We start from the raw sequence: 11,470 nt of genomic DNA on the forward strand, positions 1-11,470 counted from the left end.
GTTTCTTTCTGCAGGCACTCAGCGCTATGAGTTTTCCTCTTAGCACAGCTTTCATTGTGTCCCATAGGTTTGAGTATGTTGTATCTTCATTTTCATTAAATTCTAAAAAGTTTTTAATTTCTTTCTTTATTTCTTCCTTGACCAGGTTATCATTGAGTAGAGCATTGTTCAATTTCCACGTATATGTGGGCATTCTTCCCTTATTGTTATTGAAGACCAGTTTTAGGCCGTGGTGGTCCGATAGCACGCATGGGATTATTTCTATCTTTCTGTACCTGTTGAGGCCCGTTTTTTGACCAATTATATGGTCAATTTTGGAGAAAGTACCATGAGGAGCTGAGAAGAAGGTATATCCTTTTGCTTTAGGATAGAATGTTCTATAAATATCCGTTAAGTCCATTTGGGTCATGACTTCTCTTAGTCTGTCTACATCACTGTTTAATTTCTGTTTCCATGATCTGTCCATTGATGAGAGTGGGGTGTTGAAATCTCCCACTATTATTGTGTGAGGTGCAATGTGTGTTTTGAGCTTTAGTAAGGTTTCTTTTACATATGTAGGTGCCCTTGTATTTGGGGCATAGATATTTAGGATTGAGAGTTCATCTTGGTTGAGTTTTCCTTTGATGAATATGAAGTGTCCTTCCTTATCTTTTTTGATGACTTTTAGTTGGAAATTGATTTTATTTGATATTAGAATGGCTACTCCAGCTTGCTTCTTCTGACCATTTGCTTGGAAAGTTGTTTTCCAGCCTTTCACTCTGAGGTAGTGTCTGTCTTTGTCTCTGAGGTGTGTTTCCTGTAGGCAGCAGAATGCAGGGTCCTCGTTGCGTATCCAGTTTGTTAATCTATGTCTTTTTATTGGGGAGTTGAGGCCATTGATATTGAGAGATATTAAGGAATAGTGATTATTGCTTCCCGTTATATTCATATTTGATGTGAGGTTATGTTTGTGTGCTTTCATTCTCTTTGTTTTGTTGCCAAGACGATTAGTTTCTTGCTTCTTCTAGGGTATAGCTTGCCTCCTTATGTTGGGCTTTACCATTTATTATCCTTTGTAGTGCTGGATTTGTAGAAAGATATTGTGTAAATTTGGTTTTGTCATGGAATATCTTGGTTTCTCCATCAATGTTAATTGAGAGTTTTGCTGGATACAGTAATCTGGGCTGGCATTTGTGTTCTCTTAGGGTCTGTATAACATCAGTCCAGGATCTTCTGGCCTTCATAGTTTCTGGCGAGAAGTCTGGTGTGATTCTGATAGGTCTCCCTTTATATGTTACTTGACCTTTTTCCCTTACTGCTTTTAATATTCTTTCTTTATTTTGTGCGTTTGGTGTTTTGACAATTATGTGACGGGAGGTGTTTCTTTTCTGGTCCAATCTATTAGGAGTTCTGTAGGCTTCCTGTATGTCTATGGGTATCTCTTTTTTTAGGTTAGGGAAGTTTTCTTCTATGATTTTGTTGAAGATATTTACTGGTCCTTTGAGCTGGGAGTCTTCACTCTCTTCTATACCTATTATCCTTAGGTTTGATCTTCTCATTGAGTCCTGGATTTCCTGTATGTTTTGGACCAGTAGCTTTTTCTGCTTTACATTATCTTTGACAGTTGAGTCAATGATTTCTATGGAATCTTCTGCTCCTGAGATTCTCTCTTCCATCTCTTGTATTCTGTTGGTGAAGCTTGTATCTACAGCTCCTTGTCTCTTCTTTTGGTTTTCTATATCCAGGGTTGTTTCCATGTGTTCTTTCTTGATTGCTTCTATTTCCATTTTTAATTCCTTCAACTGTTTGATTGTGTTTTCCTGGAATTCTTTCAGGGATTTTTGTGTCTCCTCTCTGTGGGCTTCTACTTGTTTATTTATGTTTTCCTGGAATTCTTTCAGGCATTTTTGCGATTCCTCTCTGTAGGCTTCTACTTGTTCTCTAAGGGAGTTCTTCACGTCTTTCTTGAAGTCCTCCAGCATCATGATCAAATATGATTTTGAAACTAGATCTTGCTTTTCTGGTGTGTTTGGATATTCCATGTTTGTTTTGGTGGGAGAATTGGGCTCCGATGATGGCATGTAGTCTTGGTTTCTGTTGCTTGGGTTCCTGCGCTTGCCTCTCGCCATCAGATTATCTCTAGTGTTACTTTGTTCTGCTATTTCTGACAGTGGCTAGACTGTCCTATAAGCCTGTGTGTCAGGAGTGCTGTAGACCTGTTTTCCTCTCTTTTAGTCAGTTATGGGGACAGAGTGTTCTGCTTTCGGGCGTGTAGTTTTTCCTCTCTACAGGTCTTCAGCTGTTCCTGTGGGCCTGTGTCTTGAGTTCACCAGGCAGCTTTCTTGCAGCAGAAAATTTGGTCTTACCTGTGGTCCCGAGGCTCAGGTTTGCTCGTGGGGTGCTGTCCAGGGGCTCTCTGCAGCGGCAGCAACCAGGAAGACCTGTGCCGCCGTTTCCGGGAGCTTCAGTGCACCAGGGTTCCAGATGGTCTTTGGCTTTTTCCTCTGGCGTCCGAGATGTGTGTGCAGGGAGCAGTCTCTTCTGGTTTCCCAGGCTTGTCTGCCTCTCTGAAGGTTTAGCTCTCCCTCCCACGGGATTTGGGTGCAGAGAACTGTTTATCCGGTCTGTTTCCTTCAGGGTCCGGCGGTGTCTCTGGCAGGGGTCCTGCCGCTCCTGGGCCCTCCCCCACGGGAGCCCAGAGGCCTTATACAGTTTCCTCTTGGGCCAGGGATGTGGGCAGGGGTGAGCAGTGTTGGTGGTCTCTTCCGCTCTGCAGCCTCAGGAGTGCCCACCTGACCAGGCGGTTGGGTCTCTCTCTCACCGGGTCTGGGAGCAGAGAGCTGCTGCGGGCCGGGATCCGCGGGTGTGGGACTTCCGGTACACACAGAACGTGCCCGGTTCTAGAGAAATTCTGCTTCCGTGTGTCCCAGGCTCACCAGGCAGCTTTCTTGCAGCAGAAAATTTGGTCTTACCTGTGGTCCCGAGGCTCAGGTTCGCTCGTGGGGTGCTGCCCAGGGGCTCTCTGCAGCGGCAGCAACCAGGAAGACCTGTGCCGCCCCTTCCGGGAGCTTCAGTGCACCAGGGTTCCAGATGGTCTTTGGCTTTTTCCTCTGGCGTCCGAGATGTGTGTGCAGGGAGCAGTCTCTTCTGGTTTCCCAGGCCTGTCTGCCTCTCTGAAGGTTTAGCTCTCCCTCCCACGGGATTTGGGTGCAGAGAACTGTTTATCCGGTCTGTTTCCTTCAGGGTCCGGCGGTGTCTGTGGCAGGGGTCCTGCCGCTCCTGGGCCCTCCCCCACGGGAGCCCAGAGGCCTTATACAGTTTCCTCTTGGGCCAGGGATGTGGGCAGGGGTGAGCAGTGTTGGTGGTCTCTTCCGCTCTGCAGCCTCAGGAGTGCCCACCTGACCAGGCGGTTGGGTCTCTCTCTCACCGGGTCTGGGAGCAGAGAGCTGCTGCGGGCCGGGATCCGCGGGTGTGGGACTTCCGGTACACACAGAACGTGCCCGGTTCTAGAGAAATTCTGCTTCCGTGTGTCCCAGGCTCACCAGGCAGCTTTCTTGCAGCAGAAAATTTGGTCTTACCTGTGGTCCCGAGGCTCAGGTTCGCTCGTGGGGTGCTGCCCAGGGGCTCTCTGCAGCGGCAGCAACCAGGAAGACCTGTGCCGCCCCTTCCGGGAGCTTCAGTGCACCAGGGTTCCAGATGGTCTTTGGCTTTTTCCTCTGGCGTCCGAGATGTGTGTGCAGGGAGCAGTCTCTTCTGGTTTCCCAGGCCTGTCTGCCTCTCTGAAGGTTTAGCTCTCCCTCCCACGGGATTTGGGTGCAGAGAACTGTTTATCCGGTCTGTTTCCTTCAGGGTCCGGCGGTGTCTGTGGCAGGGGTCCTGCCGCTCCTGGGCCCTCCCCCACGGGAGCCCAGAGGCCTTATACAGTTTCCTCTTGGGCCAGGGATGTGGGCAGGGGTGAGCAGTGTTGGTGGTCTCTTCCGCTCTGCAGCCTCAGGAGTGCCCACCTGACCAGGCGGTTGGGTCTCTCTCTCACCGGGTCTGGGAGCAGAGAGCTGCTGCGGGCCGGGATCCGCGGGTGTGGGACTTCCGGTACACACAGAACGTGCCCGGTTCTAGAGAAATTCTGCTTCCGTGTGTCCCAGGCTCACCAGGCAGCTTTCTTGCAGTAGAAAATTTGGTCTTACCTGTGGTCCCGAGGCTCAGGTTCGCTCGTGGGGTGCTGCCCAGGGGCTCTCTGCAGCGGCAGCAACCAGGAAGACCTGTGCCGCCCCTTCCGGGAGCTTCAGTGCACCAGGGTTCCAGATGGTCTTTGGCTTTTTCCTCTGGCGTCCGAGATGTGTGTGCAGGGAGCAGTCTCTTCTGGTTTCCCAGGCCTGTCTGCCTCTCTGAAGGTTTAGCTCTCCCTCCCACGGGATTTGGGTGCAGAGAACTGTTTATCCGGTCTGTTTCCTTCAGGGTCCGGCGGTGTCTCCACGTGATGTATTTATATTGCTGTGGCCATTGCTTTAATTTGTAATTCTCAGACATGGCAGTGAGCATCACTTTTTAAATGCTTATCTGGCATATGTACTTTTTGGTGAGATGTCTGTTTATATCCATTTCCCCATTTTACAGCTGAGCTTCTGATTTTCTTACTGGCTATGATGCCTTATGAGAGAACCTAGACTAAAGGAGGATTAAAAACAATATCAAACAATACCAATGTATAGGCATTATTTGGGTCCTGAATTCATTTTATTTTTGAAAGATTATATTTATTATTATTTTAACTCTGTGTGTGTATGCAAATGTGAGGAGGATCCCAGGAAGGCTAGAAATGTGAAGGCCAGAAAGGTGTTGTTTCTCATAGAACTAGAGTTACAGGTGTTTGTAGGCTACACAGTATGGGTGCTGGAAATCAAATTCATGTCCTCTGCAAGAACAACACATGATATTGACCACTGGGATATGTCTTCAACCTGTCAAAGAGTCTTTAAGGATAAGAATGATGATCCTCAGAATTTATTTTAAAATACTCCAGAAGACCAAGAGGAGTTGGGTGGAACTATAACAAATGTATATTGGCCAACATAAGCAAATAATTGACTTTTAGGTAGGGATTTGAGGGAATATTATGTAATAAGGCTGTTTAAGAATGATAAGTGAATATGTTTTCTTAACAGCCTTTTCCTTTTCCTTTTGTTTTGTTTTGTTTGTTGTTTTTGTGTTTTTTAAACAGGATTTCTCTGTGTAACTCCTAGAACTTACTCTGTAGACTAGGCTGGCCTTGAACTTGGAGATCTGCCTCCTAAGTGCTGTGATTCAAGATTAGTGCTGCTACCACTGTCAGGCAACGCCCCTTTACTTTTAAAGCATCTGTCTTCAAGCTGTGAGCCACGACACTTTTGAGAGTCTTTCCCAGGGGTTGCATATCAGATCTTGCATATCAGATATTTAAATTAGGATTCCTAACAATAGCAAAATTGTAGTTATAAAGAAGCAAGGAAATAATGTAATGCTTGGGGGTCACCACAACATAAGGTCACAGCATTAGGAAGGTTGAGAACCACTATTTTAGAGACACATACTCAATAAATGAGGACAAGAATGATGATCTCCAGAATCTATTTTAAAACACTCCAGAAGACCAAGAGGAGCTGGGTGGAACTATGACAAACTTTTATAGGCCAATATTTAATTATTGAAGACAAGTTTCTAACAGGTATAAGGATGAGTGTTACATTTTATCTACTTTTGTATATGCTTGAAATTTTGTGTAATAAAATGCTTAAATTTAACAATGAGGGGAAGCTTGGTGTTTTGCAATGTATCTGTAATCCAACACTCATGAGACAGAGACAGGATGATTGTGAGGGCACACTAGACTACAATTTCCCTCCTCCCCAAATAGACGAAATATATGAAAAACATCTGATAAAAAACTGAGAAAAGAGTAGAAATTAGATCAATGAACACAGAAGACAGCCCTGGAGCAGAGACATGCACAGATGGAAAATACTGAAGAACGCTGGGGAAATAGGAGCTTGTTTAGCAAATGGAGATGGAAAAATTGGTTGTATCTAATTTTAAAATGGAAGTCTACTCCAGATGAAGAACTTAGATAGAAAGCAAAGTCCTTTAAACTTTTAAGTGAAATTATGGGCAAGCATCTTTTAGACCTTTTAGACCTTGGCATAGAGAAATATTTCTTAAAAGCACATGAAAGCTCTATCTACACAATACAAGTAAAGTTAATATACAATCAAAAACTTTGAGAAAATGAGCATAAGCTTCAAGATGGAAGCGGATATCTATCACGTATCTATTCAATAAAGCCATCAGTTACACATCAACAGCAAATGATAAGTACAATAAACAAAGGGAAAAGAACAAACACAGAAGAGGAAAACATAAGGCCAATATACCATGTGAAATGAATCTCTCCTTAGAAATTAAAGAAAAGCAAACCATGGTTAGAACGATAAAAATACTTAACAAAAGTAATATTATATGACAAACTATGGGAGAATATGTGCTCGCTTATACATTGCCGCTGAGATTATACATTTAAATCCCCCCTGAAAAAAACTGGCATTGTCCATACTTGAACATGAACTGGCCATTCTTCTAGCTATACAATCCACAACTGTGTTGAACATAGAAAGGAACCAATATGTAAAAAGTACATATAAGCACTATTTTTAGAACAACAGTCAAAATAAAAACATTGCTAAGAATACAAGAATTGTCAAACACACTGTTGGTACATTCCAAAAATACAACAGTATAGAATAGTGTACTAGAGGTATATATTGCAAAACAGGCTGGCCATAGTAAGATAATGTTGTATGAAAAAAACAAGTCTCAGGAAAAATTCCTATATAAATAACATTATTTTGCTTTGTTGAATGAACTAAATTCAAAACCATGCAAAAATATAAAGTACAAATTTTATGTTTACACATGAAATTTATAAAACAGAAAAACAAGGCAACAATAATAAAAAAATTTAGGACAAGGTGAGTTCTTGGGATGAGGCAAGAGGATAACAATGGTCAACATATAGTAACCGTGAAGTCATTTTTAATATTCTAGCAGTTAGATTGAGAGGTTTATTGCATTATTTTCTTTGTAAACTTGTTATTAGTTCTTTGAGCTGTCATACAGCACGTTTGGTCATATTTACCCTCTTTCCCAGTTTCTCCCAGATCCAACCCCTATTATTTAGCTACCTGTGTTATGGTTTCTGTTGCTGTGATAAAACAGCATAATCAAAAGCAGTGTGGGCATGAAAGGCTTACTTCCTCTTACACTTCCAAGTAACAGTCCATCAGTGAGGGGAATCCGAGGAGGAACTCAATGAGGGCAGGCACCTGAAGGAAAAAAAAATGAAAAGGAAGCCACAGAGGAGCGCTGCTTACTGGCTTGTTCCCGTGGCTTGCTCAGACTCTTTTTTGTGTGTTTGTTTTATTGCACCAACTAGGCTAGGGACGGCATTGGTCACAGTGAGATGGGTCCTCATATAGCAACCATCAATCAAGAAAAGTGCACCACAGGCCTGCCCAGTGGTCAGTCTTGTAAGGTAATATCCTGCCCCCCCTCCTCTCAGATTTCCTTTTCAAAACATTCAAGATTGTGTCAGGTCGACATAAAACTTGCCAGCATACTTCCTGATTTTGTGTTTTCTTTTCTTCTTCTTTTTGTAATCCATCAAATTGAATTTGTGCTACACACACACACACACACACACACACACACACACACACACACATAAATTTGCAACCTACATTTAATAAGGGTTCAGCCTCTCCTCTAGCCCACCACCCAGTAGAGGCAGTGGAGGAGAAAAGTTATTGGGATGGGGGTGGGGGAGCAGACCTGTTCAGCAATAGTTCTTTGGGTGGTGAGCTTGATCTTCTTGGGCAGCAGTTCAGTCCCATAGGAAACACCAAATAAGATGTAGCCGCTAGAGACCAGGCCTCTAGGCAGGAGACCTAGGCACAAACCAGCAGCTACAGTCCAGTCCTTTCAGGAAGCAGACACCAAGAAGCTGTAGTTCAATCCTGAAGAAACCACCAGGCTCACCAACTGGCCTCAGGAGCCTTGAGAGCAGTTCTTTGGAGAGTTTCTCTTGATGATGTGTTTTCAAGTTGAGCTCAACAACATGTTCCAAACATTCTTTCACCTGTATCTGCTTCAGGAAAACAGTCTTTCGTGCATTTGCTTCAGCGAGACATCCTTTCACCTGTGTGCCTCAGAAAAACATCATTTACCAAAACTAACTTTCTACTTCACATATATTCTTGGATGTATCACTCTCCACTGGAAAATGGGTCAGCTTACCATGGCTTAGCCTTAGAGTAAGCTGATTTTCCTTATCTCATCAGCTATGAATTGCCAATAGCCCTTCTAGTAGGAGTGAGACTTCATGATCACCTCTCCTTTCCTTGATGGGGGATTTGGTATAGCTTAAGCTTGCATGGGTCTTGTGCATACTACCATAATCACTCAAAGTTCACATTGCAGCTGCCTTACTATGTGCCAAGAGATAATATTTCTGTGTAGTTATTCACTACAACTGACTCTAACATTAATGATTCTTCCACAATGATCCCTGACCCTTGGGAGGAGGGTTGGAGCAATAGATGTCCTGTTTAGGGTTGGGCATTGCACAATCTATTCTTCTCTATACCTTAACCAGTTGTAGGTCTCTGTGTTACTAGAAACTTCTCTCATAAGAGTCAAAGGATGCATTAATCTATAAGTATAATGATAAGTCATTAGTAGTTGGTTTAATACTATGTCCATTTAGCAGAATAACAGTAGTCATTGGTTTAATACTGTGTCCATTTAGCCGAATAACAGTAGTCATTTCTCTCCTAGAGCATAGAGCCTGTATAGCCACAAGTTCTTGGAGCAATAATGGTGCTAATGTATGGGTTTGACCTTGTAGATCAGGGATTAAATACAATCAGAAAGTGGTTGGTTACTTCCATGGTGTTCCTTCTGCTCTTTGGCTAGTGGGAATGTCATGCCATGGCAGTTATTGTGGCTTACAGAGTTCATAGGTGGGTAAAACTAATGATTATTTTTATCTTTCAGTAGCATGAATAGCACCGTCCATCATTATGAAAGCTATCCAGTAGGGGTGAAGCTTCCAGGTGAGTACCACCTTAATTTCTCCATGTTCTGCAACTCAAGTATGTGGTGTCTTCAGCAATATGATCTGACTTACTGTAAGGCTTTGCAGGGTAACTAAATAGCATCGTCAATAATCTGAACTTTGGGGGGTGGGGGCTATGGAACCTTACTAACAATTCCAAAAGAGGTAACCCATTCTTGGCACTGGCAATTTTATTTTTTTTCAGTCTGTAGGGACATCATGATCCATTATAGAGTGACTCCATTTTTAGTGCATTTTTATGTATGTGTATGTGTATATTTTAGGAAGGCTCTACAGTGGTAACTTTCCACATGTCTTTTTTGAAAGGTCTTTGGTATTTATCTCTCCCCATATCACCTTCTCTACCCTGCCCTCCCACCCTCACCCCAACTCAACCCTTCTTGTTCGTTTATTCCCCTTTAACCCTTTATGCCACTGAGTTCTAACTCCTCTCCCTGGAAAGGCCCCCAGCCTCTTCCTAATTTCCTGGTGAAGTTGGGTATTCTATATGGATATTCCAAATGAAACATACATATCTAAAGATTGAAAACGAACATCCGTAAACAATAGAAAACATGTGAAGGTTGTGATTGTTTGCAACTCTAATTGCTTGCAAATTTCATAATTTTGCTTTTTGTGGGGGCTGAACAATCTTTAATTATACAAATGTACCACATTTTCACTATCCATTCATCAGTTGACAGACATCTAGGCTGTTTCTATTTCCTGACTATTACGAAGAGAGGAGCAATATACAGGAATGAGCAAGTGTCTCTAGAGTAAGAAACGAAGTCCTTTGGGTACATAACCAAGAAGGGCAGAGCTGGATCACGTGGTGGATCTAGTTTTAGCTTTGTGAGGAACCTACACATAGTGGCTCCACGGGCAGTGAGTAAGTGTTCCCTCCTTTCCCGTCTACTTCAACATTTATAGTCTTTTTCTTTCCTTTTTGGATCTTAGCCCTTCTGATTGGGATAAGCTGAAATGCCAATGTTGTTTTAATTTGCATTTCCCTGATGCCTAAAGTTATTGGACATTTTTAAGTGTTTCTAAAGGTGCTGACCATTTTGAAAATTTTTCTCAGTCATTTGTACTTCATTTTCTGAGAACTCCATTTAGTTCTGTGCCCCATTCTAAAATTGCATTGCTCTTTGCTGTTATTTTGTTGCTGCTGATATTGTTGTTGTTGTTGTTGTTGTTGTTGTTGTTGTTGTTGTTGTACTAGTTTAAAACTGAGTGAGAAAAATCAGCCCCTAACAACCAAACCTTGGTCTGACAGCTGTTGAAAGCTTTCCTACTGCTTGTAGTAAGGCTGAGTTATTCTCTAGCGGACATAAAGTATCTTCTAAAATGTCAGCACCAGACAAGGTCTTTTTGAAAAAAGAATGTGAGGTCAAGACTACTCTGTAAATTTGTCTAACCACAAGAAAATATAAGGAAAATTTGCAACCTATGAAATATTAAACTTCTTCTCTCAGTTAAAAGATCAATGATTATTGTTTCTTTACTAATTACAACTTCAGCCCTAGACTAGTCAGTTCTCTCTATAAGCTATATTAACATATCTAACCATTCAATTGTCTCTGCTTCTTTATAGCATCTAATCCAGTGTCTTGCTTTTTTTTTTAAATCACCTAGCAAAAGCCTACATCATATTATGATGCCTTTTTTAAAAAACCCTTCTGAATAAACCCCTCCCCCCCATCCCGGAACATTTGACTCCTGGAGCTGGGAGAAAGACTGGTTTCCTAGGCCAATAAGGATACCACAGCGACACATTCTTTCTGGCTTTTGTTTCATGGCACCTGTTAACTGTAGCAGTCCTGTGGAAAAGGCTGAGGCTGAGATCCAATGAAAATGGCTCCTACTAGTTTTGACAAAAACTAAATAAATTGATTTTTTTGTGTTCACATATTTTATGTAATTTCTTCTTAATGCAGATGAATGTTGTGAATGGGGATTACAGAAACAGACTGTTTTGCCAGTACAAAAAAACAAAAAAAAAAACAAAAAAAAAACCAAAAAAACAAAAAAACCCTAACTAACGGAGACCAGAAAAATAATTAGAGACCTCAGGCTAAAAGCCTCTTGAGTTATCACTATCTGGTGTTCTACTTTTCTAACTAAAAATCTTATTCTTTTCACATTCTGTTTGAGTGTTATTTTATAACATTTTCATGTGCACTGGGTAAACAAGAAAAAACCTAGGACCCTGGAGGGGAGGCATGGAGGAGTCTAACTCCAAATTCAGTTTATTAGAGGAAAAGGTCAAAGAAGGAAGTAATTATGCAAACAGCAGCACTACCAAGAGGAAAAATGACCTCCGGATGCAGTGGGACTTGAAAGACT

The sequence above is a fragment of the Rattus norvegicus genome, chromosome X (genome assembly GCF_036323735.1).
Source record: "Rattus norvegicus strain BN/NHsdMcwi chromosome X, GRCr8, whole genome shotgun sequence".
Taxonomy (NCBI): domain Eukaryota; kingdom Metazoa; phylum Chordata; class Mammalia; order Rodentia; family Muridae; genus Rattus; species Rattus norvegicus.